This window comes from Balaenoptera physalus (genome assembly GCF_965194825.1).
Source record: "Balaenoptera physalus genome assembly, chromosome: 19".
NCBI lineage: Eukaryota > Metazoa > Chordata > Mammalia > Artiodactyla > Balaenopteridae > Balaenoptera > Balaenoptera physalus.
The window spans coordinates 51,510,699-51,537,760 of NC_138900.1; the positions used below are offsets into that span (position 1 = coordinate 51,510,699).

The 27,062-nt window shown below is 36.3% G+C and overlaps 1 pseudogene across 1 annotated transcript in view; it reads right to left on the reverse strand.

Annotated features, from left to right (window-relative positions):
- The window catches only part of LOC309648074 (mitochondrial import inner membrane translocase subunit TIM14 pseudogene), a 44,775-nt pseudogene continuing 17,713 nt past the window's right edge, over nt 1-27,062 (reverse strand). The window contains exon 1 of the transcript in view: nt 1-27,062. This exon is cut by the window's right edge and continues 17,713 nt beyond it. The product of the transcript in view is annotated as a mitochondrial import inner membrane translocase subunit TIM14 pseudogene (transcript).

A 27,062-nucleotide genomic window follows, 5' to 3' on the forward strand; every position in this document is an offset into this window, starting at 1 on the left:
TGCGAGGGCTTTCTCTAGTTGTGGCAAGTGGGGGCCACTCTTCATCGCGGTGCACGGGCCTCTCACTATCGCGGCCTCTCTTGTTGCGGAGCACAGGCTCCAGGCGCGCAGGCTCAGTAATTGTGGCTCATGGGCGCAGCTGCTCAGCGGCATGTGGGATCTTCCCAGACCAGGGCTCGAACCTGTGTCCCCTGCATTGGCAGGCAGATTCTCAACCACTGCGCCACCAGGGAAGCCCTAGGGTCATTTCTTGATTACGAATTCTTAAGGAAGAAGACACTGTGATGTTAAACCCAATTGTTAGATGAAAGCATGCCTCATTCAGTGGCAGCTCAACAGGCTATGTGGGTTTATAGAAATATAAAATTTAATCAGGCAACACATTTGGTTTCTAAATTATTTAAGAATTCAGATTTTGAGTAATTGATCTCTTCCTTGCTTACTTATCTCTATATCTAAGCCTTGTTTTAGCTATAGACTAACTTCTTTGACCTCTTAAGAGGACCATGACTGCCAATAGGGGTAAGCTTGCCAAGACTTACCACCAGATTCCCACTCCCTCACCCCAAATGTCCATTGCACCTGCTCACAGATGCATGAAAAGGATTTGGCCTCTTGAGAAAAGAAAAGAAAAGAACCCCAAGGTCCAGAGAGCTTGGGTTCTGTAATTCCTTTATAATGTAGCTGGTTTTAATTTACTCCATCACCCCTCTGGGTGGTGTTCATCCATAGAACAAATGTTCATGTTGTGTGCCTACTATATGCTGGTACATTGTTCCCAAAAGTGACCAAGACACAATCCATGCCCTCAAGTCTATGTCTTCCACTCTAGAAGGGGATACAGGCAATTGAGGGGACAATTAAAATACAGACTGTTGGTTATTACCACTGGGATAGTTCATAGTGAACATATAGGCGTCTCTTTTTAATGGCCGTGCAGTCACTGAAATTGAAAGTAGGCCTTGTAAATAAGTTCATTTGTACCTTTTTTTAGGTTCCACATCTAAGTGATATCACGATATTTGTCTTTCTCTGTCTGACTTACTTCACTTAGTATGATAATCCCTATGTCCATACATGTTGCTGCAAATGGCATTATTTCATTCTTCTTTATGGCTGAGTAATATTCCATTGTATATATGTACCACATCTTCTTATCCATTCCTCTGTTGATGGACATTTAGGTTGCTTCCATGTCTTGGCTATTGTAAGCAGTGCTGCAGTGAACATTGGGGGTCATGTATCCTTTTGGATTATGTTTTTTTCCAGATACATGCCCAGGATTGGGATTGAAATAGAGTCACAGATGTAGAAAACAAATTTATGGTTACCAGGGGGGAAAAGGGGGGAGGGATAAATTTGGAGATTGGGATTGACATATACACACTACTACTATATATAAAATAGATAACTAACAAGGACCTACTGTGTAGCACAGGGAATTCTACCCAATGCTCTGTAATGACCTATATGGGAAAAGAATCTAGAAAAGAGTGGATATATGTATATGTATAACTGATACATTTTACTGTACAGCAGAAACTAACCACATTGTAAATAAACTATACTCCAATAAAAATTAAAAAAAAAAAAACAGAAAGTAGGCCTCTGCTCTTTTTGAAAATAGCTTGTCTACTTCGTTCAATGCTGGATGTTTACAGGATGTCTTTGAAAAGGCCATAATGATATGCTTTCTTAGCTACACAGTGAATTTCCAAGTATTTACTTGGCTAAAAGTAGCTTGGGAACAGATTTTTCTCCTGTCACTTTGACACACATGAGGGAGTACTCAGAAATTCTGAAGAGGCATGGAAATGGCAAATAATGAGGTCTGGATGATATGTTTCATTGTGGTTGAATTTTAAAAGCACTTTTATTTAATTTATTAACAAAGCATGAGTTTGTTCAGATCAGCATACATTTGTAAGTAGGAGGCAAACTGTCTTCGTGAAACAGAGCATTTTTCTGGAACTTATTTTTAAGAGAAAAGGGCTGAATCTCAAAAAAGCTAGTGTTGTTAGCTCATCCAGTGATTATCCCTTGCTCAGTGTACAACTTTGCTCTAACTTGGTTTAATTGCAGGAAAAATAAAATTCTGGACATATTAGTGATGCTGTTACATTAGTTGGCAAGGTGGTGAACAGACATGGAAATTAGTGAAGACGGTCTAAGGACCTTTCTTTTTTGGAGCTGACACATCTCACACTTGTTATATGGCTAACACTTATTACCTATCCTATGATTTCATGAAGCCTAAGCAACCTGAAGATTTAATACCATTGTCAACACGGCAAGATTTCAAAGATTCACTTGTTCATTTTTCACCAGAAGGAAGAGGGCCCATGCTCTGAATAGAGCAAGCTTTCAGTTTATGGCATTAAATAAATTCTCTTACTGGCTTTAAAATCTTGGGATTAAAAGACCCTGATGTTACATTGAAATGGATTTATGGGATGTTCTAAAGACAGGATGTTAGGACTAAGAAGTATCAGATGCATATTTGGATAATTTTCAAATAAGTGGAAATGGAAATATCATTCAGGGCTTGTTTTGTTTCTGGTTATTATGGTCTGGATTTTCTATCCTGTTACTCATTAGGGATTTCACTCTTTATCCCCACCCTTTGGAACATTTGTTTTGCTGAACATTGTGGGCTACAGCTTCTTCGCAAAGGTGATGCCATCCAAGGCTAATTTATGCATAGCCAGAGGCAAAAATTCCTAAGCAGAGTCTTTGCAGGACTCAGAAAACTCCTCTTCCCCGAATAACCCTACTTTCCCTTAGCATCTGTTATTGCCTAAAGTTTTCGATCGGTGAGTCATTCCTCTGGGTTAGCAAATACCATTAGAAAAAAATGCAAGCAGCTATCAGTCAAACACGCCCTAATGCAAATCATCTCTTTGGCTCTTCCCAGCCAATAACTGAGCTTGGAGGGAATGGAATTTAAATCTGGGATAAAGGAGAAGGATAATTTGGAGTAGAAGCTCCTTTAGAGATCAGGCCTAAGTGAGAACGATAGGAGGCTGTACTTAGGGCAGCATCTGGGAGGGTGGCAAGGGAAGGTAGGAAGACACATTTTAGTGAATTTATAGTTTCCTAGTTAACTTCATGTTGGTGACCCACCATGCCACCATGTTGAGATTCTCATTGTGTGATAGTATAACCTCTCACTGGAGCATAGCTCTGCAGAGACAAGGCCTATTCATTCCGTGGTGTTTGTCAAACAACTACTGCCAAGCCAACACATAGTATGTGCTCCATAAATATATGTGAATCAATGAATAGTCTGGTACACAAAGGCTACTTTTAAAATGTTTTGCTTTACACTACTAAAACTATTTTTTCAGTTAATTTCTAAAATGCTTGTATTTTTAAGCCCAACCCTCAAATGACTTTTAGTAAGGTTAACTATATCAGATATAAGTAGTTTCTTACATAAGATTCATCTTACAATACTAAGTATTAGATATTTTAGCAACTAAACAAGCTTATTACAGGAGTCAATCAGTCAAGTATTTGACCACATATTCTGTACCCAGGAATTACTATTTTTCTTCTGGAAGAGGGAAAAGACAGATTTGTTAATCCATATTTTACTTTTATACTTAAAAGAACCCAAAGCAAACAATTAGGACTTTTACTATCTGAGGATACAAATATGCATGATAAATAATAACCATAATTTTAATCTTTCAGATTTCACTTTATGGTTGCTTTATGATGACCATTTGTCTGATGTATTTAATTTTCTAAATTTCTGTTGCATGAAAAATGGAAACTGTATTGATTTAACATCAGAAAAATGTACAGTAGTTAATATAAAAAAGGCTGCATCTAATTTTGTTAATAAATTGTAAATGGTAAAATGACATACAGTTTAGATATCAAAGCATTGGGAACCCACATTTTTCTGTACCATTAATAATGTAGTTTTAGTTTTGGCAGCAGCATAATTCTATAGTGTGATATTTCTACTTTATTGTTTCTCAGAGTAGGCCTGTGGACTTCCCTGACTGTCCAGTGGTTAAGACTCCACGCTTCCACTGCAGGGTGCACGGGTTCGATTCCTGGTTGGGCAACTAAGATCCTGCATGCCATGCAGTGCAGCCAAAAAAAAAAAAGTAGGCCTAAAAATGTTAACATAATATGGGAAAATTTCCCCTGGTAAAGTGTGCACTGAGCTAGTGGGATGTGATGTTTGCATTACAAAGGTAAGTCTTACAGAAATTTGCAGGCTGGTCATCATAACTACCCTCAACCCTGAAGTTGAAAGATTTATTAATGTCACATGACATACATTTGCCATCATTTATTAGAATTCAAACGTAGTTTGCTCTTCTTAACTGTCTCTGGAGTAACAGTCAAGTTTAGTGGCTAACTCTGGAATGTTATGACCATGGTTTTAATCTTGATCCTCCACTTATTAGGCGTATCATCTTTTCTTAATCATTCTGTGTCTCAGTTTCCTCATCTATAAAATGGGGATAGGGTTGCTCTGGAGATTACATAAGTTAATAAAAATAAATGTGTATAACAGTGACAAGAATATAGTAGGTGCTTGATAACTATTAGGATTCCTATGAGTAGATTATGAGTATTCTTGTCTTTAGAAATATTAGCTCAAGGGAAATAGTAATAAAAGAGTGTTACAAACAAGGTTAGTTCATGAACAAAATATAATGAGCTGTATCTGTTTGGCATGTCATGTCTTGGAGGAGATTTAGTTTAGTCACACAAGGGGAGGTTAGACTAAGTACAGAAGACTTATAGGTGAGAAAGAACATGGGTCTCTGCATTTGGAAGTGCTGCAGAAGTTGTTGAGCTTGTGAGAGATGAGGTTGGATAAGTGAGGACTGAATCCTGAATGGATGATACAGAACTTGGCAGTTATCTTGAGGGCAGTGGGGAGCCCTGAAATATTTTAAGTTGTAGAGTGACATGCTGGGATGAGTTGTGAGTAACACCACTGTGCCTGCAGTACAGAGAATGGACTGGAGGATTGGAGGGGTTCGACTGGCGCAGGAAGCGAGTTAAGAGGCTGTTAAGAGGCAAGAGCAGTGGTGGCCTAGATGAACCAGGCAGGTGTGCCAATGGGGATAGAGAAGTGGACAGATTTGAAATCTATTGGAAAGATAGAATCAGTAGCATCTAGTGATTGTTTCAATGTGGTGAGTGAAAAAGAGGTAAGAGCTGAGAAGGATGGCCAGTTTTCAGGCAGTGGCTGACCAAGACATTGCCCACCTACCTGGCCAGATGCCCGGGTTTGTAGTGGGCCATGGGGCTTACAGGAGTAATGTGGTCAGATGCAGCTGCTGTCTGAGGTGAGACAGCATCACAGGTAAAACTGAAGTATTTAGTCACAGGCTGGAGGTCAGGAAGATGTGTAGAAGCATAGAGGTGTATGATGTTAGAAATGGAAAATGAGGGCAAGTCTGGGGCCAATGTCCAGGTTAGCCTGAGACATCACCCCTACACTCTCAGGGTTCCACATGGCAGTAGGCAGCCTTTATATATATAGTCTAATATGACTCTTTTCTAGTGAACACTGTCCCCCCAGAACAGCCCCTCTAGGCTTTAAATGTCATGGGCAATTCCAAACCTCTGTTGACTCTCCCCTTATCTGCCCTGGTGCCTTGGTACTAGCAGTTAAGGGTTGTGTCTCTATCCCTGAGGCAAATTGGAGGTCACCTTGAACCTGAGATTTTCTTGGGCTCATATTTCCAGGTTCAGAAGATGCTCTTTTCCCTCTGGGACAATGGACCCTGAGGAGCTAAAGCAGAGTGCTCCTAATTGTTCTTCATCCATGTCCTGTTTGTGACATATTCATTCCTCGATCCTTAAGGTTTCTTTTACACCGTTCTGCTGAAACCTGAAACATGCTGAATTTTATCTAGGCATTTCTGCAGCCTTGGCTCTAGAGATGAGTTAGGTTGAATTCAGGTAACTGGTAAATTAACTTTCTAACTTCAAAGTTCAAGTTTTACAAATGATCACAAAACTTTTATGATAAAATACAAGTCTTAACACAATGTGAATTGCCGTACTGGTGGGTGGGAATTAAAAAATTAATCTTGTTCAGAAATTAGCATCTAATCTTTCGTGAGCCACCTAAGAATGGTAGAATTGTTCATTTGTGTGAATGAAATGCGAATATTTTTTCAGTTTGTTTAATATTAGAAATTCAAGAAGAGGAAGATTCAAAGCATTTCAAAATATTGGTGGCCTTCTTAAGGTGATCATTATAGCAAGCCTCACTGAAAGTAAATAGACCTCTCTTGCTTCTTCATAGACAAACTACAATGGTGAGAATGAAATTAGCACTGAAAGTATTAAAATATTGATAGCAATCATTCCATGTCCAGGCTTTGCCAATTAATAATTAATTTTACCTTGAAGGTAACTGTAAGAGTCAGACTTTTTTTTTTTATGCTTTCACTTGGCAAGAATGTTGACTTTTTTCCCCCTCAGTGTTATCAAGTCTCCAGCAAATAACTCACATTTTAATGTGGTTAGTAGCTGGAATTTCTTTTGCGTGGTTTCATATTGATGAAATGAGAAAAAAAAGTTTGTTGTGAATGGTTTAGAGAAAGCGTGAGTTAGTCGTCTCTCTGACTTATATGTGGCATCAATGGATTCTTACCGTGTCATTTCCTGTTATGTACTTCTCACAGTGTACCTGTTGTTTTAAAAAATTTTTTTCAAGGGCCATACCCACAAGGAGAGGGAATGATCTTTATCCTCTGCACACTGATGATTACAAAAGGGTTATAGATTGTTACAAAATGGATGTTTTCTCACCAAAAAAGGAAGCATCCTTCAGTTTTTATGGCTTTTTATTTGGACAAGATAAGTTTGTCCTGAACTCCTTATATTATCATGAGTGAGTGAACAATCTTGTTGCAATGGTGCTATTTTGTAGTCAGAAGAGGTTATGCTATCTCAGTCTTGATCTTGCTCTAATGGTTGGTAGCAAAACTATGTCCTAATTTATTTTATATATCCGATAGTTATCTATTCAGAAGTCCCTTGGAATGAATTTTAGGTTATATTTTTTATTTTGATAAATAAAAAGTGGCTAAAATATTCAGTCATTCTCTCAACTCTTTGCTGACTGCCTGGTATGTGCTGTTCTAGAAAAAAGTGGATTTAAAGCCAGTTTGTGTCATACTAAAATGGTTATTAAAGAAAAGTGCTCTATTTCTTATTTTCTAAAATGGGACAAGATATTTAAAGTCTTTGGACCTTATACCAAAATGTTTCCCCTTTAAAAATATCTGTCCCTTCCAATTAAAAGAATAGGCTTAATTATTTTGAGTATGTACACTGAGTTTTTTTGTTTTTATTTATTTACTTTATTGAAGTATAGTTGATTTACAATGTTGTGTTAATTTCTATTGTACAGCAAAGTGACTCAGTTATAAATATATATGCATTCTTTTTTTATATTCTTTTCCATTATGGCTTATCCCAGGACATTGAACACAGTTCCCTGTTGGTGGGAATGTAAGCCACTATGGAAAACAGTATGGAGGTTCCTCAGAAAACTAAAAATAGAATTACCATATGATCCAGCAATCCCACTCATGGGCACATAGCCAGACAAAACGATAATTCAAAAAGATACGTGCACCCCTATGTTCATAGCAGCACTGTTCACAATAGCCAAGACATGGAAACAACCTAAATGTACATTGACAGATGAATGGATAAAGAATACTACTCAGCCATAGAAAAGAATGAAATAATGCCATTCATAGCAACATGGATGCAACTAGAGATTATCATACTAAGTGAAGTAAGTCAGAAAGAGAAAAACAAATACCATATGATATCACTTATATGTGGAATCTAAAATATGACACAAATGAACCTACCTACGAAGCAGAAACAGACTCACAGACATAGAGAACAGACTTGTGGTTGCCAAGCGGGGTGGGGTTGGGGAGGGATGCACTGGGAGTTTGTGGTTAGTAGATGCAAACTATTACATATAGAATGGATGGACAAGGTCCTACTGTATAGCACAGGGAACTATATTCAATGTCCTGGGATAAACCATAATGGAAAAGAATATAAAAAAGAATGTATATTAAGAAAGAGAATATATAAATGTATATAAATAAAAAAGAATGTATATTAAAAAATATAAAAAAGAATGTATATAAAAAACTTAGACCTAATAAACAAATTCAGTAAGGTTGCAGGATACAAAATCAATACACAGAAATCTTGCATTTCTATACAGGATGCAAACTATTACATATAGATTGGATGGACAACAAGATCCTACTGTATCGCATATTTAGTTTTTAATTTATCCCTCCCTCCAGGAAATGTTTTGTTTGAAAATATTTTCTTATGTGCAACTGCAGGGAATGTGTAATTTTCCTAAGTGACCCTGTTCAAATGTTTGAAAACAACACCTAGCACAGTGCCTGGCACACATATTTGTTGATGCTGAGTGTGGTGTAATTCCAGTCTCAAGAATCCAGTAATTCAGTTCCTGCTCTGTGTAGTCACCTGTCTTCTCAGCAGTGCTTTCTTGCCTTTATTTCAGTCTCAGTGCCTCAGCTCCAACTTGACCCAGACCATGCAATCTGCTTGTTAACTACCCAGCCCATAATGAGCAGTTTTCAGACTATTAATTGCAATATTATACATAAGACTTGTAAGCATTGATGATGTTGAATTTAAAAAGTCAGGAATGGAAGGTAGTATTATTTGGGTGACCCCTTGTGTGGATGAAAGAGAAGCTACCGACCAGGTTTCATACGCCACCGTGTTTATTGTTAATCGTATTTGTGTGGCTTCTGGTGTTTCTACCAGTTCCTGTTCCACTGATCCACAGGCATAAGTTATGGTGAGAAACTTGCCAATGAATTAGACACTTATGGTTTTCTGTAGTTACACATGAGATTTATATGGTCAAGCCAGTAGTTTAATTTCTACAATTTTAAGGTCGATAGACATTGTCACTTGTGAAATGTAAGTGAGCCAGTATTTATAATAGCCTTCAGATGGATTTTATTTTGCTCTTTATAGTTACTCTTTCCCTCCATGAATATCTGTGAAAACAAAGATGTACCAACACAGTATAATATTTACAATTTTTCCAGATTAGGTAGAAAGCACCTTTATAGGTTATTTGTGTCAGTTACAGTAGAGTTCCCAATGTAAGCTGACAAGAAATGCTATAATGTTTTATATTCAGCCTTTCAAAACCCTGTTAATTATGCATAAGATAATACTCTTCAATAACATCAGGAGTAGACAAATGAAATCATTAGTTTTATATTCCAGAGCCCCATGTACATCTATTATAACTATGCATTTGGATGCCTCCACCCACATTTCTCAAAATCACTTTTTGATACCTTATAATGTGATATCATAAATGAATATGAAGAATATTATATAGTGTGAAATTGTATCAAAAAGATCTTAGCTTTTGAAAATTATAAACCTAACTCATTATTTGGAAAGGATAATCTGCTGAGAGTTTATGACAATAGAAGAAGTGTTGATCAACCATTTGCCATTGTCTTTGTTTCAGTAAATAGGGCCTCTGACAAATATGTCATCGACTCCAACATGCTTAACATGCTACCATGGCAGTGTCAGTGTAGATAGAAGTGCATCTTGGTGGTGGTTCCTTCTAGGAATATGAAGTCTAGTTAGAGAAAGGTGCTCTGGCTTCCTGTGAAGCCTGGTTATGACAGGATATCCAACGGTGTATCTGCACATTTCTTTAAGTTTGACACATTCTAGAGAATTATTTTGAGAGGTAAGAGAAGAAATGCACATTGTACATTTAAAATGACTTTGTGAAATGATATGATTTGCCAAATGCACATTATTGTAATTTAGCCAAGATAGGTGGCCAATTGAATGTTCGCAGAACTGTAATTGTCTACGTGCTGTTTGCAAGGCCCTTTCTGATAGAGCTAGAAAAATGCTCCTTTTTCTTTAGGTATCCATTTGGTTAGGAATGCATCCATTACTTATAAATGATGACTCTCTTTTTCTTTTCTTTCTTTTTTTTGGGGGGGCCTACTGTAAATACAGGTGAAAGTAGTTTCTACTGTGGCTTTTTTCCATTTTTGTGGTTGTACAATATAAATTATTTTTAAATATACTATATGTTATCTTAAATTTCATTCTAAACTATATATTTGTTTAAAAAGAAAAGGGAAATAAAATCTGAGAAAGACAGTCATATCCAAATAGAGGATAGTTTTAGCCATGCGTTTTACATCCAGAATTTCAAAACATGGATGGAAATATTGTCCAAGTTTTTATTATTAAAACCTGGTTAAACTTTTACAAATGTCACTTTGCTGACACCAACCAGAAGCAATTAAAGTGCAAAAATAGAATTGTATCTGTTACAGGAATGATACATTTTAACTGGAAAAAGCCATGAAATAAACATTGGTAGATACAGTGGTACTTCTGTTTTATAATTCTAGAGTGTAAACACATGAACAAAACTATAGGAAGGGATTTTCTCTTATTTTGTCTGTGAATTCTACTGTTAGTAGTACTGTAAGTGTTAAATATATCTTCTCATTGGAATATTTTTTACTGGAAAAAATAAAATTGAAAAATGAAAAAGCAATCTTTGAAAATTCTGAGTTGTATCTTCCATGTTAGACCTGGACATAGATGTCTATCTCTAGTACCCACATATACTTAGTTCCTAACCTAGTCCTGTCTCTACTAGCTGTTTGACCTTAGGCAAGTTATTTAAATCCCTTTGTGCCTCAGTTTCTTCATCTGCAAAATGAAGCAAAAATATTATAATAGTATTTCCTTCTTTAAGTTGTTATAAAGATTAAATGATTTAATACATGCATCTTGATAGGGATTGGCATAACATGCAGTGTTGGTTATTCTTAGTTATGCTCTATTAATAAAGTCCTTACTAATTAAAAATGTTTTTTCAATTTATAAATATTGTATATTTTCATTTAAAAAATTTAGAAAATGCAGAAAGATATAAAGAACATAATAAAAATCACTTATCACTCCCCACAGAGATAATCACTGTTATAATCATTTAGTTATAAATCATTCCATTCTTAGCAATTTCACTTTCTTTTGGTTAGTATTTGCCTACTATGCCTTTTTTTGGTTTTGGTTTTGTTTTGTTTTAATATTGTTTATTAGCACAGTAACAAATGGAGACTTAAGTAGTCCACAACATAGAACCAATCCACTGAGCAACTCCTATTCCATGCCTTACAGTTAACAGCTTAAGGTATTTTACTACAGATTTTCACAAGTCCTGATTCAAACCTCTATCTTTTCACAGTAAAGTAGATTGGTATATAAAATAAAATACATAACTACTCATTTCCTATATGGTGTCTTATAGCCATGTGTCCATTTTATATATATGAGATGACAGTCTCTAAAAGCAGTTAAATATCAATGTTCCCTTCCAAGAAGGGAAAACAAATTCCAATTTTTTAAAACAAAAAACTGTGTAGTCAATAGAAAGGGAAGATGGCGGAGTAGAAAGATGTGCACTCACTCCCTGTTGCGAGAGCACCGGGATCACAGTAACTGCTGAACAATCATCGACAGGAAGACACTGGAACTCACCAAAAAAGATACCCCACATCCAAAGACAAAGGAGAAGCCTCAATGAGACGGTAGGAGGGGTGCAATCACAATAAAATTAAATCCCGTAACTGCTGGGTGGGTGACTCACAAACTGGAGAACCATTATACCACAGAAGTCTACCCACTGGAGTGAAGGTTCTGAGTTCCACATCAGGCTTCCCAACCTGGGGGTCCAGCGACAGGAGGAGGAATTCCCAGAGAATCAGACTTTGAAGGCTAGTGGGATTTGATTGTAGGACTTTGACAGGACTGGGGGAAACAGAGACTCCACTCTTGGAGGGCACACACAAAGTAGTGTGCACATCAGGACCCAGGGGGAAGGAGCAGTGACCCCACAGGAGACTGAACCAGACCTACCTGCTAGTGTTGGAGGGCCTCCTGAAGAGGCGGGGGGTGGCTGTGCCTCACCATGAGGACAAGGACACTAGTAGCAGAAGTTCTGCGAAGTACTCCTTGGTATGAGCCCTCCCGGAGTCTGCCATTAGCCGCACCAAGGAGCCTGTAGCCTCCAGTGCTGGGTCGCCTCAGGCCAAACAACCAACAGGGAGGGAACTGAGACCCACCCATCAGCAGACAAGCAGATTAAAATTTTACTGAGCTCTGCCCACCAGAGCAACACCCAGCTCTACCCACCACCAGTCCCTCCCATCAGGAAGCTTGCACAAGCCTCTTAGATAGCCTCATCCACCAGAGGGCAGACAGCAGAAGCAAGAAGAACTACAATCCTGCAGCCTGTGGAACGAAAACCACATTCACAGAAAGATAGACAAAATGAAAAGGCAGAGGGCTATGTGCCAGATGAAGGAACAAGATAAAACCCCAGAAAAACAATTAAATGAAGTGGAGATAGGCAACCTTCCAGAAAAAGAATTCAGAATAATGATAGTGAAGATGATCCAGGATCTCAGAAAAACAATGGAGGCAAAGATCGAGAAGATGCAAGAAATGTTTAACAAAGACCTAGAAGAATTAAAGAACAAACACCTAGAAGAATTAAAGAACAAACAAACAGAGATGAACAATACAATAACTGGAATGAAAAATACACTAGAAGGAATCAGTAGCAGAATAACTGAGGCAGAAGAACGGGTAACTGACCTAGAAGACAGAATGGTGGAATTCACTGCTGTGGAACAGAATAAAGAAAAAAGAATGAAAACAAATGAAGACAGCCTAAGAGACCTCTGGGACCAACATTCACATTATAGGGGTCCCAGAAGGAGAAGAGAGAGAGAAAGGATGTGAGAAAATATTTGAAGAGATTATAGTCAAAAACTTCCCTAACATGGGAAAGGAAATAGCCATCCAAGTCCAGGAAGCGCAGAGAGTCCTAGACAGGATAAACCCAAGGAGAAACATGCTGAGACACATAGTAATCAAACTGACAAAAATTAAAGACAAAGAAAAATTATTAAAAGCAGCAAGGGAAAAATGATAAATAGCATACAAGGGAACTCCCATAAGGTTAACAGCTGATTTCTCAGCAGAAACTCTACAAACCAGAAGGGAGTGGCACAATATATTTAAAGTGATGCAAGGGAAGAACCTACAACCAAGATTACTCTACCTGGCAAGGATCTCATTCAGATTTGACAGAGAAATCAATAGCTTTACAGACAAGCAGAAGCCAAGAGAATTCACTGCCACCAAACCAGCTCTACAACAAATGCTCAGGGAACTTCTCTAAGTGGGAAACACAAGAGAAGAAAAGGGCCTACAAAAACAAACAAAAGACAATTAAGAAAATGGTAATAGGAACATACATATCGATAATTACCTTAAATGTGAATGGATTAAATGCTCCAACCAAAGGACACAGGCTCACTGAATGGATACAAAAATAGGACCCATTTATATGCTATCTACAAGAGACCCACTTCAGACCTAGGGACACATACAGACTGAAAGTGAGGGGATGGAAAAAGATATTCCATGCAAATGGAAATCAAAAGAAAGCTGGAGTAGCAATACTCATATCAGATAAAATAGACTTTAAAATAAAGACTATTACAAGAGACAAGGAAGGACACTACATAATGATCAAGGGATCAATCCAAGAAGAAGATATAACAATTATAAATATATATGCACCCAACATAGGAGCATCTCAATACATAAGGCAAATGCTAACAGCTGTAAAAGCAGAAATGGACAGTAACACAGTAATACTGGGGGACTTTAATACCTCACACCAATGGACAGATCATCCAGACAGAAAATTAATAAGGAAACACAAGCTTTAAATGACACAATAGACCAGATAGATTTGGTTGATATTTATAGGACATTCCATCTGAAAATAGCAGATTATACTTTCTTCTCAAGTGCACATGGAACATTCTCCAGGATAGATCACCTCTTGGGTCACAAATCAAGCCTCGGTAAATTTAAGAAAATCGAAATCATATCAAGCATCTTTTCTGACCATGATGCTATGAGATTAGAAATCAATTACAGGGAAAACAATGTAAAAAACACAAACACATGGAGGCTAAACAATACGTTACTAAATAACCAAGAGATCACTGAAGAAATCAAAGAGGAAATCAAAAAATACCTGGAGACAAATGACAATGAAAACACGACAATCCAAAACCTATGGGATGCAGCAAAAGCAGTTCTAAGGGGGAAGTTTATAGCTATACAAGCCTACCTCAAGAAACAAGAAAAATCTCAAACAATCTAACCTTACACCTAAAGGAACTAGAGAAAGAAGAACAAACAAAACCCAAAATTAGTAGAAGGAAAGGAATCATAAAAATCAATAATAAATGAAATAAAAGCAAAGAAAACAATAGCAAAGATCAATAAAATTAAAAGCTGGTTCTTTGAGAAGATAAACAAAATTGATAAACCTTTAGCCAAACTCATCAAGAAAAAGAGGGAGAGGACGCAAATTAATAAAATTAGAAATGAGAAAGGAGAAGTTACAATGGACACTGCAGAAATACAAAGCATCATAAAAGACTACTACAAGCAACTCTATGCCAATGAAATGGACAACCTGGAAGAAATGGAAAAATTCTTAGAAAGGTATAAACTTCCAAGACTGAACCAGGAAGAAATAGAAAATATGAACAGACCAATCACAAGTAATGAAATTGAAAGTGTGATTAAAAATCTTCCAACAAACAAAAGTCCAGGACCAGATGGCTTCACAGGTGAAGTCTATCAAACATTTAGAGAAGAGCTAATACCCATCCTTCTCAAACTCTTCCAAAAAATTGCAGAGGAATGTATGTATGATAAATACATACCTAGATCAATTTCTTAGGTTAAGTTGTGGCTAAATTCATTTTTAAGTTCAAGGTTCTAAGTGACTGGGGGAGTCCTCTGTTCCTTGAACAGCCTTCTGTCCCAATGAGATGAGCCCCTACTATAACAACCTGTGCTAATTCCATCATATTTATCACATTGTATTTTAATTATCAGTTTATCAGTCTCCCATCAGATTGGGGATTCCTTCAGGGAGAGACTCTCTTGTTCACTTTGTCTTGAAATAGGTACCAAATTATTTGACAAATGAGTAATGAACAACACTTCAGATGGCATACATTTATCCATAATTATTGAGTATTAACCTACAAATATTCTATAATCCGATTTTAAATCCTCAAATTTATACCAAGGCTTTGATTTAGCTAATACTAATTTTTAAAATGTGTAGCTTTGAGGCATTTTATTATAAAAAGCTGGTACTCATATATATAAATGAGTAAGAACTTAAAATTCATCATACATTTACTTCATTTTTTAGCTTGACCTTCTAGTAAATCTTTAGCTTCATTGATTTTGGCTGCTATATAAGGAGATCCTCCCTTGTCTGGGTGATTTAAAAGCATAATTGGTCGATGAGCATCTCTTATCTTTCCCTTATTGGCAGTAGGGCTTACACCTAGTATTAATGCTGCTTCCTGTTTTGTCATTTTGGGTTCAAACCCACCTCTGAAGGTGTAATAGCCACCACTGAAGGCAGATTTTGGTAGACTTTGAAAAACTTGTTTTACTTGAGGCTCCATATGCTTCGTGGCTTGCAAAGCATAATGGCCTGCAAATCCTGCAGCAGCAATGGTCAGTCCAACTGCTACGACTGTACTGGCCATGGTTCCCACTCAGCTCCTCTGCCTCCACCAGGAGCACCCAAGTTCTTAGTTTTTATATCTTTGACAGTCTGCTTTTATTTGAACTCTTACGTGATTGTTTAGCTAGGTATGAAATTGTAGGTTATGTTATTTTCCCTTAGTATTTTGAAGTCACTGCTGTCTTTGTGCATCTGTTGTTGCCTTTGATAGGATTCTTGTTGGTTTGATTATTGTTCCTTTGAAGGTAGTTTATCTTTTCTCTCTTGCAGCTTTCACACTTTTTTCTCTTTTTTCTTGGTGTTCTGTAGTTTCACTACAGTGTTGTATCTTTGTTTAGTCTGGAGAGTTAAGGAGCTCTTTCAATCTGAATATTTATATCTTCACTTCTGAAAACTTTAAAAATATTATCTCTTTGTTCACTGTAGTGTCTTTTTCACAGATAACTATCATATGCTGGATTTTCTGTCTAAATTTCTCTTTCATATTTTCCATTATTTAACTTCCTGTGGTACATTATAGGTGACTTCTTTAGACCTATCTTCCAATTTAGTAAATTTCTCTTCCTCTTTGTGTTGTGTGCTCTTTAATGTAGCATTGTTTTGTTTGCCAGTGATAGAATTTTTTTCAGATTTTCCATTTTTAATAATACACGCATACCTTGTTTTATTGTGCTTCACTTTCTTGCACTTCACAGATCCTGTTTTTTGCAAATTGAAAGTTTGTGGCAATGCTCTGTTGAGCAAGTGTACTGGCACCACTTTTCCAACAGTGTTTGCTCACTTCATGTCTCTGTCACATTTTGGTAATTCTTACAATATTTCAAACTCTTTCATTAATATTATATTTGTTATGGTGATCTGTGACAGTTATCTTTGATGTTACTACTGCAACTCGCTGAAGGCTCAGATGATGGTTAGCATTTTTTTAGCAATAAAGTATTTTAAAATTAAGGTATGTACATTGATTTTTTAGATACAATGCTATTGCACACTTAATAGACTACAGTGGAGTTCAAATATAACTGTTACATGCACTTGGAAATCAGAAAATTCATGTGATTCGCTTTATTGCGATACTTGCTTTATGGTGGTGATCTAGAACTGAACCTGCAGTATCTCTCAGGTATGCCTGTACCTTGATCCTGCCATGTGGAATCTATTATCTTTTTCATCTGTTTAATGGCTATAAACATTTATTTTAAAATTCTTTTTGAATTGCTTTAGTATTCAAAGTTATTTGATTATGAGCTTTTGTTGCATTCGCAAACTTTTATAGCATTGGATTGCTTTGTATTCTTTGCAATCTTTCTGAGTTCATCAGTACTAATTATATATTTATAGGTACATGCTGGATTGTGGAAGCACCCTTATGGGACAGTTTTGTGCTTTACAGTGGATGTATGGGTTTCCCAGGTTTGGACCACTTTTTATACTAATTTTTTAGTTTGGACTTTGCTAATAGCTCAAAGAATTTTACACTCTGCTGGCATGCCTTGCAGGCCAGGGAATTCAAAATTGTCATGACTGACTCTGCTTCCTGCTGTACCTTGAGGCAAACCTTGTCTTTAGACTGTTGGGAGTTTTTTCTACTTCTAGTTCACCCCCTGGTCTTGCTTCTTGGAGGAAGTTCAGGACTCAGAATCTTGACTTTTTGTGTCATTGCCACAATCTACATCCATTTCTTCCAGAGGGACACATGGCTTATTTTTCTGGGACCTAGAAATGTATTTTTCTTATCTTAAGCTCCAGCTGTGTACTTTGAAAAATTTCTTCAAATTTTATTTAGAATTTCTAGATGTCTTTGAAGTGGGAGGAGAGACTTCACACCTCAGATCCATTTGCTATCTTTGCTGGAAAGGCCTCCAATTTTTACTTTTTATTTTTTTAAATAAACTTGGGCATATTATATATGTGTGTGTATATATGTATACATATACATATGTATATATATATATATATATATGTTTTGTTAATTGCTTTTGTACCTCTAAGAGTTTATCATGAAACTTATGCCATTATTAATCTTCTAAACCATGATTCTTTAGTAGTTATTTTCCACAGAATGGACGTATTACTTATCTAGGCAATCCCTGTTGTTGCATCTTAAGTTTCTGATTTTTTTTGCAATTATAATTGATTTTTCTGTGAATATCTTTATATATGTATCTTTGTGAGCATCTCTGCCAGGACTACCTTCTTAGAGGTGAAAGAATTGTTGTATAACAGGATAGAATCTTAATAATTTGAAAGACTGATAAAATATTAGTGATGGGAAGTACACGGATGTATCACAAAAATTCTGAACATTAAGGAAAAAAGGAACAGGGTAAAATTGTGAGAGGAAGATAGAAATACAATGGATTAGAACTTTATACCATTGTAAATGTCAAATCTCTGTTCACTGAGTTCATACAACAGACATTTAAGACATTATGTTGAGTATTGTAACTAATAGGGAGGGATAAGAAATGAATAAGACATGGTTTCTGTTCTTCAGAAGAATATAGGTGAACTCTTAATGAAGATAAATAGAACTATATGGAATTCTAATAAAAAGGCAGCCATAAGTAAGTAATATACTTCAGGTAACAGGAGGCTGCTGTGAGATCTCAGAAGGATCTACCTAATCCAGCTTGAGGAGGGGCCATATCTACCTAATAATTTACAACTCTTAAAATGATAAGAAAAAGGTTTAAGCAACAATGAACACATGGTTATAGGAGGAATAGTTGACCCAGTTAATAATTTTGTGTGTATAATTACCTCAATAAGCATTTTCTTGAATGAGCGAGTTGCCTCTCAACATGGCTCACTCCTAGTCCAAATGGTTTGTTACCATGTCACCAGCCAGAACAACAGTGTCAAGCCTGTTCTTTAGCTTCTTTACAGCAGCCACACCCTAACAGTCATCACAACTTCCTCCTTCCCGATAGAAACTTCATTGGTCTGGTTTTCCACCATTCTTATACATGGCTATGTGCTTCAGAAGAAGCTAGGCCCATCTCCTGCTATAGGGTTCCAGCTAATCTAAGTCAGTCATAGAGTGTTCCCTTGCCAATGACTGGTTTAGGCATAGGCATGTAATACAATTTTGGCAGGAGGAAAATTTTGCTTGGGGCTTTCTTGAAAAGGTTTATTCACCCATATAATGAGGAAAAGATGGTCCTTTCACTGGCTATTGTTGGTTCTGGATATTGTACTTGGAACTGTTGCAGTCATCTTGCCATCCGTCTTAGGATGAAGTCAGTACATAGGAAGGTGAAGCTAAGAAGGAGAGAGGAAACCTGGAGGCTGCTCTGCTACTTAATGTTGTGATAATAAATGCCCAGATGGTTTGAGTTATGTTTTTCTATTACCTGAAGCCAAAATCTTCCTAACTGATGCAGGAGGCAAGGTGCCCCTTGGGACTCTTGTCACCTCAGGACAATCCCTGTAATCTACTCAAGTGTCTCATGCAGGGATGCAGGTGATGTTCTGGGTGACTTGGGCTGTTTTCCTATTTGTTGCCTTTGGACAGTTACCAGAATAACTGGATATTTGCATTTCCATATCACAATGTCTCTTTCTAACCTTTCTTTTCTAACTTAAAAGTAGGTTCTTCCAGTTGATTTTTGAATGACCTAAAACCAAGAGAACTATTGATATTGCACAGTAGTGATCCATGTATTTCCTATTCAATTCCTTTGTCATGAAAATTAGGGAAAAATACACAATGAAAATTAGTTTTGGCTAAATATTATGAAAAGTAAAAATTTCCACTTTTCAAATGTGTTAAGATAGCTTGCATTTATTGCTTCCTTTGTTTCTTCACTGTGCCGTGACCATAGCTTATCACTCACTTTGAAACTTTTTTCAAGCATCGAAACTCTTTTTGTTTCCAAATGATTTCTAAATGATCAACAGCACCTCCCCTGCTGAAAAAGCAGTTGTAATAAATTAGATTAAGTTGATTTTATAAATTCGAATTTATAATTGGAGAGTATGGGGGACAATTACAGCTTGAGGTCACCTTGAGCAAGTGACTTGTTTGTTTTAGATTCCCATGTTGAGAGAATTCTCATTCACATCTATAAGTAGTTGCAAGTTTTAGGATTTTGTTTGTTTGCTTAAGAAGCTTGTTTTTGTAATCTCTTGAGTAAGGATGGTTAGAAATACTTTATTCACAGTTCACAGAGGAGCAAGTTATCCTGGTTGCATAACGTAATGTAGTGAAAATTTCAGATATGAATATTATAATATTGGTATATAATATTCTTGTGTGTGCCTGTATTTAAATACCACTTTAGAAATAAGTGCTGTTTAAATGAAGAAATTAAAATAGCACAGTTTTTGTAACCCTTGAAGTGCCCCGGCATAGCTTGAATTTGAAGACCACTGCTTTTTAAAAATTATTTTTTACAATTCTTCTCACACCATGTAGCAATAATTTGATGAACTTCGTCTCCCTTGAGCTGCTCGAAGGCAGGGCTTGTGTCTCATTTATGGTGAATTTAGGTGCACAGTTTTATTTTTACATGGTTACCCTTCCTTACACCAACTGAGAGCTTTCCAAGGCAATATTCCTCATCCATATAGCACAGTGCCCACTGCATGGAACATCTATGGAATGAATTCTATTACATCCCAGCAAACATTTCTCGCCTATTCTATCTGTTCAGTTTAAAGAGGACCAAATTAGGGGTAGATTTCATTGAAGCTTCTCTTAAAGTATATGTATGTAGATCCATTTATGGTAACTTTTGTTGTTTTCTTTATGTATGAGATAAAAAGATACTCGTAGAAATTTAGGAAGTATAGAAAATTACGAAGAAAATAATCACTGTGAAGCTTTTGCATTTCCTTTCAGTCTTTCTTCTCTGTATATATTAGTTATGTAAATGATGTCTACGTCCTGCTTATTTTCCCTAACATAAGTGGGCATTTCTTCACTCTATTAAAAAGTTTTCATAAGCCTAATTTTAATTGCTATGTGAACTATTCAATCTTATGAAAGTACCATGGTTTATTTTATGCATTGTCTATTCTTAGACATAAAGTTTCTAATCTGCTTTTATAAATTATGCATTACAAAATGCTATGATATTTTTCATATAATGTATCAACTGTGCAAAGATTTATTTGTTTAGCATAAATTCCTGAAAAAAAGAAAGTACTGGGCCAAAGGCACAAACATTTTCAAGGCTCTTGTTTTATTTTTGCTTTAGATAAATTTGTCATTGTTCCTGTTTATACTAGAGAAGTTGTATCTGTTTGGTTGCAGTTGGATGATTGTTGATGCCTCAGAAAATTCTGAGAATTAAGAATTTTAGAATTTAGATGACAGTAGAAGCAAAAGCTAAGTTAGATTTATCAAATGAAGTGGATAACAGAACCAGGGCATCATGCTTTTTAAGAGAATTGGCTTTCAGACACTATATCGTGAGTCTCATTTCCTTGGGGATTCTACCTTCCAGGGCTTTTTGTAGCCCTGATTCTTGCTGGATTTACATTTCCTGAGTTTCATTTGTGTCTGACCCTTCCCTAAAGAGCAAGGGATGGAGAACCTTGTCGGGAATGCACTCCACTTAAGAACCAGCACCCATTTATTTTCTCACAGGCTGACCTTGGGTTCTGGCCAGAGGAATACAGACCTGATTTCTCCTCTTGATTTTGCATTAACAAAGCTTTTTAAAGCTCACACATGTGGAAAGACTTGATAGAGTGGGAACATCATTTTGTTTCAGGGGAAGGATAATATGTATAAGGGGAAATGTTAAGTCTGGATTCTTACATATTTAAAAATTTTAACCTATTTACCCAGAAGCAGAAATGATTTGGGGCTTAGAAAAAAGTCACAGATAATTTGAAATTCATATGTTGTTATTCGATTTAAAGTCATATCTTTCTTCATCTAGATCATATCAGTCTAATTCTAAGAGAAGCATCCAAGGGGTTTGAATGGAATTTTTTTTTAATGTAAAGAAATGACACATTAAAAAAACAACAAATTGGCTTCCCACAGTGGCAGACTTGCAGCTGTTAACTAATTCCATAATGAGCGGTATATACCCACACATTTTCCAAATTAAATATGGGTATATACAGGCCTGGCTTAAGATTCTATAATACAGACACTTTACCTGCTAAGGAAAAAAAATTAAAACCAAGATTGCCCCAAGGGTTATAAGCACTGAGGGAGAGGTAAGAATAAAAAAGCCAGAGAGAGGGAATGATGTGACTTTGTAGAATGCCTACTTAGGACAGAGAGGGGAGGAGATTGTAGGGATGGTTGAAGGATAATGCAAGTGCCTGGGCATTGCTTAGAAGATCTGATCAGTTATCCAGATCAAGTCATGCTTACATTATTAGAACCTGGGTATTAAGAACTGCCATTCAGGCAAGTACTGATGATTGTTTTTTGCTAGGAGGTATATTAGAAATTACACAGTACTTCTGAAAAAAAAATTCTATTTGCCCTCCCCTGTAAAATTCTTTTTCAGATAGTGAAATTACATTTTTATGACTTAAGCTTAATTTGGATTCAGTTCAATTCAGTTTTTGAAAACGAGAAATTAATCCTGAACTGGGCTAAAACTTGGATTGCTAGGATGGCTGATCATTGCATCTCCCCCTAGCCTGCAAATTTTTTGAGAATCCCATTAAATTTGATTCAGGAGTCCCTTACCAGCCAAATGTATTGTTTCCATGGATACAATTAATGGGGAAAGCAATTTTATAAGACTGATGTGAAAAATGAGCACTTCATCAGCCCCCCTGCTGGTCGCGTTTAGAGACTGGAGGAAGGAAGTCAGCTCTTGTGGGCTTGGAAGAAGCTCTGTGGTGTAAAGGGGGCAAAACAATGAAAGCAGAAGTCAGAAGTGTCTTTTTAAGTGTAAGGAATTAACCCTGAAGATTTAATTGGAAAATGCCACTAAATTGTGACACCTTTTCACACACTTTCTGTTTACAGAATCCACTCTGTGACAACCTTAAAAAAAAAAAACAAAACCCAAAACCCTAAAAGACCATTCCTTAAAAATACAGACCTCCCTTCTCCTTTAATTGCTGAAACAGGTTTTAGGGTATTTGGTGCAAGACAGATAGACCCAAGAAAGAATGAAAGCCTTAATGAAATGAAGGACTCACTAGCTCTTAACTGTCACTAATTTCTACCACAACATTTAAGTTTTAGGTAATTATGACTCAATCATCAAAATTTCTCTTGATTAGCGTTTTTATTCATTTATTATCTGAAATACATACAATGGGGTGAAATCGATATCACCTCATCTCATTTTCCAAAATATTAAAGTGAAAATAATAGAACCACAATGCAATTTTCTAAGCATCAAAGAATGCTTTCACTCCACTGCCCCAAGCCCAGAGCAGAAAGCTAGAGAGATTTCTTGACAAATTCAGAGCCCTGCTGTACAATGGTTACATGGCATTTGAATAACTATTAAAAAAATGTTTTTTAAAGCCTACTCTAATTTGGGGAAGAAATGAGGCTGGAACAATTCTGTGTTCAGTTTAATATCACTGTGCAGCTTGTGACAAAAATGTTGCCCTTTTCCTATTTTTCCTGACTGGAAATAGGGGATAGGCAACTTAAAAAAAAAAAAAAAAAAAGTAGAGTGTGAACAAGTACATTTCAGGGTGAATAAATTCAGTTTAATTGCATACAAGCAAATCCATTTAAGAAACTATTTGTTTATATTTTCTGCAATACAGCTGTCCTGTTTTTTTCCTTTTCTTTCTTTTCTTTTTTTTTTTTTTGAGATTGTTTGAAAGGGGGCTGTTAAAAAGCTGCTTTCCCCTGCAGAGGGCAGTCTGCCTCTACAAAATACACACAACCCCGGCAGCATTTGAGCATAGAGAACAAGTATGTAAAATTATTTTCTTAAGCTGTGAATGTAAATAATTCTTTTTGTTTTTGGATAAGACTATGGGAAAAAAGTCTTCTATATTAGGAAAGTGTAGATTGTGTATAGCTCTATGAGAGTGTTTTCCTCTTGCCCTTTTATGTATTGTTTGGCTGACCATTTTTTTTTCTTTTTTCAGTTTGAAGGCATTTTTGAATAAGCATTGAGCAAGAGAGATAACAAATAAGGTCCCACATGGAGGGGGAAACAGTAATCAGGAGAATAAGAGAAACCTCAGGCTGGATTGTAGATTAAAAATATATTTGTGTTAAGAATTCGAGGGCCTACAAATTGTATTGCAAAGGCAGAGAAAGTAAAACATACCACCTGATATTTTTTTTAAATACAGAAATTAATTTCAATTTAAAGAGGTTTCTATCTGCAGCTGGAGATATTTAATCTGAAAAGTGTGAGAAAATAGGTATTTCTTTCTGTAATATTTCTCTCCTGTTTGATGTATGTCTCTGTCTGAGAGAGGAATGGATTAAATAGAGGCAGCTCTTCCAGAGGAGAATTGGAACCTTTCGAGAAGAGGCGCTGATAAGCGTGTAACTGATGCACAGATAAATACAAGACAACAGAATTCCAAAACAGTTTAATTGTAGATTTTCTGGACTTTCAAGGTAGAGGGGAATACTTTCTGCTGACCAGGAGAAAAGTGCCTAGAGATATTGTGGAGCCTTAGTTTAAGGGTGTGTGAAAAATGATCAAGCTGCACATGATCATTTCCATAGATCATCTTCAGTGGGCAAAATAAGCCACCTTCCTTGTGTAGAAATTCATAAACACTGAAAAAAACATTATATGGTTTTTGTTTATTGAAATCATAAAGAAAGAATTGTATAAAAGGCTCCTTAAAAACACAATAACTAGTATAGGAAAAATGCTCAGGAACTTATATCTTGGGAATATTACAGGAATCTGCAGCTAACACGGATTTTCACGTCACGAATGCAAGTTTGGAAATACCTTTGAGAATATCTCTTTTGCTGCTTGCCTGCCTATTTACTTGCCAGGAGGATTTTCTCAGTTCCTTTTCTAAAGCAGTTTGAAAATGTGATTTCGTGTCGAGATGCTTTTGTGAAGTGCAGTTTATTTATTCGCTTCTCACCACATATGTTTTTATTAATGTGCAATTATTACATAGCAAGATAACGCCAGCACAAAATATATTATCTCTAAATGAAGAGGAGGGACTGTAAGTGGTTTAATTTTTGAAACTTAAATTTTTGAAGCTGGCTCTCAAAGCACGCAGCTTTGTAGTCTGCGATTTATGACAGCTGCGGTCGAGCCAGGTGGAGCAAAAGCAGCAAAATGGCAGGACAACTACTGTAAGGGAAGGTCATGAGGAGTCTTCTCAGTTTCCAGTGTGAAATTTAATCAGGTTCCATAGAATGATGTGATTTCTCTTGTTAGCCCATTCTGAACTATTTTGAAAATATAAATTATAAACCTTTCAAATTTAAAACACAGGGAGATTCAGAACTGCCTAGGTTGTCATCCGGGTGTTTATTTTGACACCATGAATTTTATTTTTGCAAGTTTATTTTAATCAAGTGGCCCATTCTACATCATACTGATATTGCACATAAAATTGTGGTTGTTAGCTTCAACCATTTAGAAAGAATTTTATTTTAGCAAGTTTATTGTGATCAAATAGTTTATTATATTGACATTGTTCTATCCTATCACAGTTGCCAAGGCCAACCACACATAATTTTTCTTTTCCAGAACTATACAACAAGTATAAAACGTTTGCATACATCAAACTAGCTCATCTTTGAGGGGTATTTCAACCAGTGCAGAAACAGTTGGGCATTGCTTATAACTTCTAACCACATCTTCAAAAGTTATGTTATGCCCATTTGTTTTAAATGAACACTACGTAAAACTCTTTAATATTAAAAATTAAATGATTATGAAATGTACAAAGTACTATTAAGACTTCCAGATATTTGTAGAGTTACAATGTTAGATTGGTTATTTTTCACTAAAAAAAAATGGAAAACGTTGAACCTGTGAAATTTGTGTGCATTTTGTGTCACCAATATTGATACAGCTTAAGAGAGTGATGCTTTCTCTTTTTCTCTTCACTCACATAAACACACACACACACACACAGACATATGTAGATGTATATATAAAATGCATAATAGTGTTATGTACAAAAATATGCCTACATTCTTCCATGGCTAGTGAGGTACATCTAATCAGCTATTTGTAAATTAGTACCCTTGCCAAAACATGTTAACTTTTACAGTCTGTCAAGTGCATTGTGCACACCACGTAATCCACACAGTTGAATTTGTCTTGTTCTTCCTAAAACCTTGGGAACAATGCTTACAGAGAAAAGAGTGGGTGGTTTTTACATGGCTTGAAAATTTTAAATAATATTTCGACTTGTGTATGTATTTACTATTAAGTGATCTTAATGCCTTGATTTTTTTTAAAGTATTGTCTTAGAAATTTTCATAATTTCAATGTATACTTAAAAGTATACCAAAATATATATTTTTTCCTGTCACCTCAAGAAAACTCAATTTAACTCACTTTCACATTTGATTTGAAAAACAGAAGCATTCAGCGCTGTGGTTACCCTTGTCTTGAGTCGGCATTGTACAGCATTTTCTTGCCACCTTCCACAGCCGAGTGCAAAAAAAACCCACAGTGGGAACCCTGATTTTTCAGCCATTCTGTATCTTTGTTGCTGTAGACTCTTAATTCTGCTTCTGTTTATAATATTTGCGTTTGCTCTTATTATACCAAAAGAAATTCCTTGGAATGCATAGTCACTTTCTCCCCATTCCTTTCATTTGCAGATGAAAGGCAAATGCAGATTTAAAAAAAATAAATAAATACGATGTGGTTAGGACCATTCATCACACTCCCTGTCTGCTGGATCTTTGTTTCTGTTTCATGCTGTGTGCATTACATTACATTTCTGAACCTGTTGTGAGTGTTTTGTTTTGTTTTGTTTTTTAGCATTTTTCTTTTGTAGTTTATTAAAATAAAAATATTTTCAGTCAGCAGAAATCTCATTGGTTCTTCTGGAAATCTTGCCCCACAGGCCTTTGCAGGACAAGAACAGATTGTCCAGGGCCTAATTCTGAGCATTGTTTTTTATGAGGAAATCAAAAGTATAATTGTGAAAACCCAGTGTGTCCTTTTATGTCTGAAAAGGAGAATTAAATTGCTGGTGGCAAAGCAACAGGGGATAGAGAGAGAGTGGATGTGAGGCAGGCCCTCTGGAATTAGGGATTTGTTGTTGAAAGTAAGGGGAGAGTCTACTTCAGTATGTACACAAGTGAGTGTGCATTTGGCAGGTAGATCACGGAACCCAGAGGGTACAATGCAGCAGAAATTGAAAAGGAGTAAATGCAATAAAATGGTCCCTTTGGCCATTCAGTTTGCTCCTGTCAAATTCTTAAAAGCCCTAATTTGCAAATATTAGA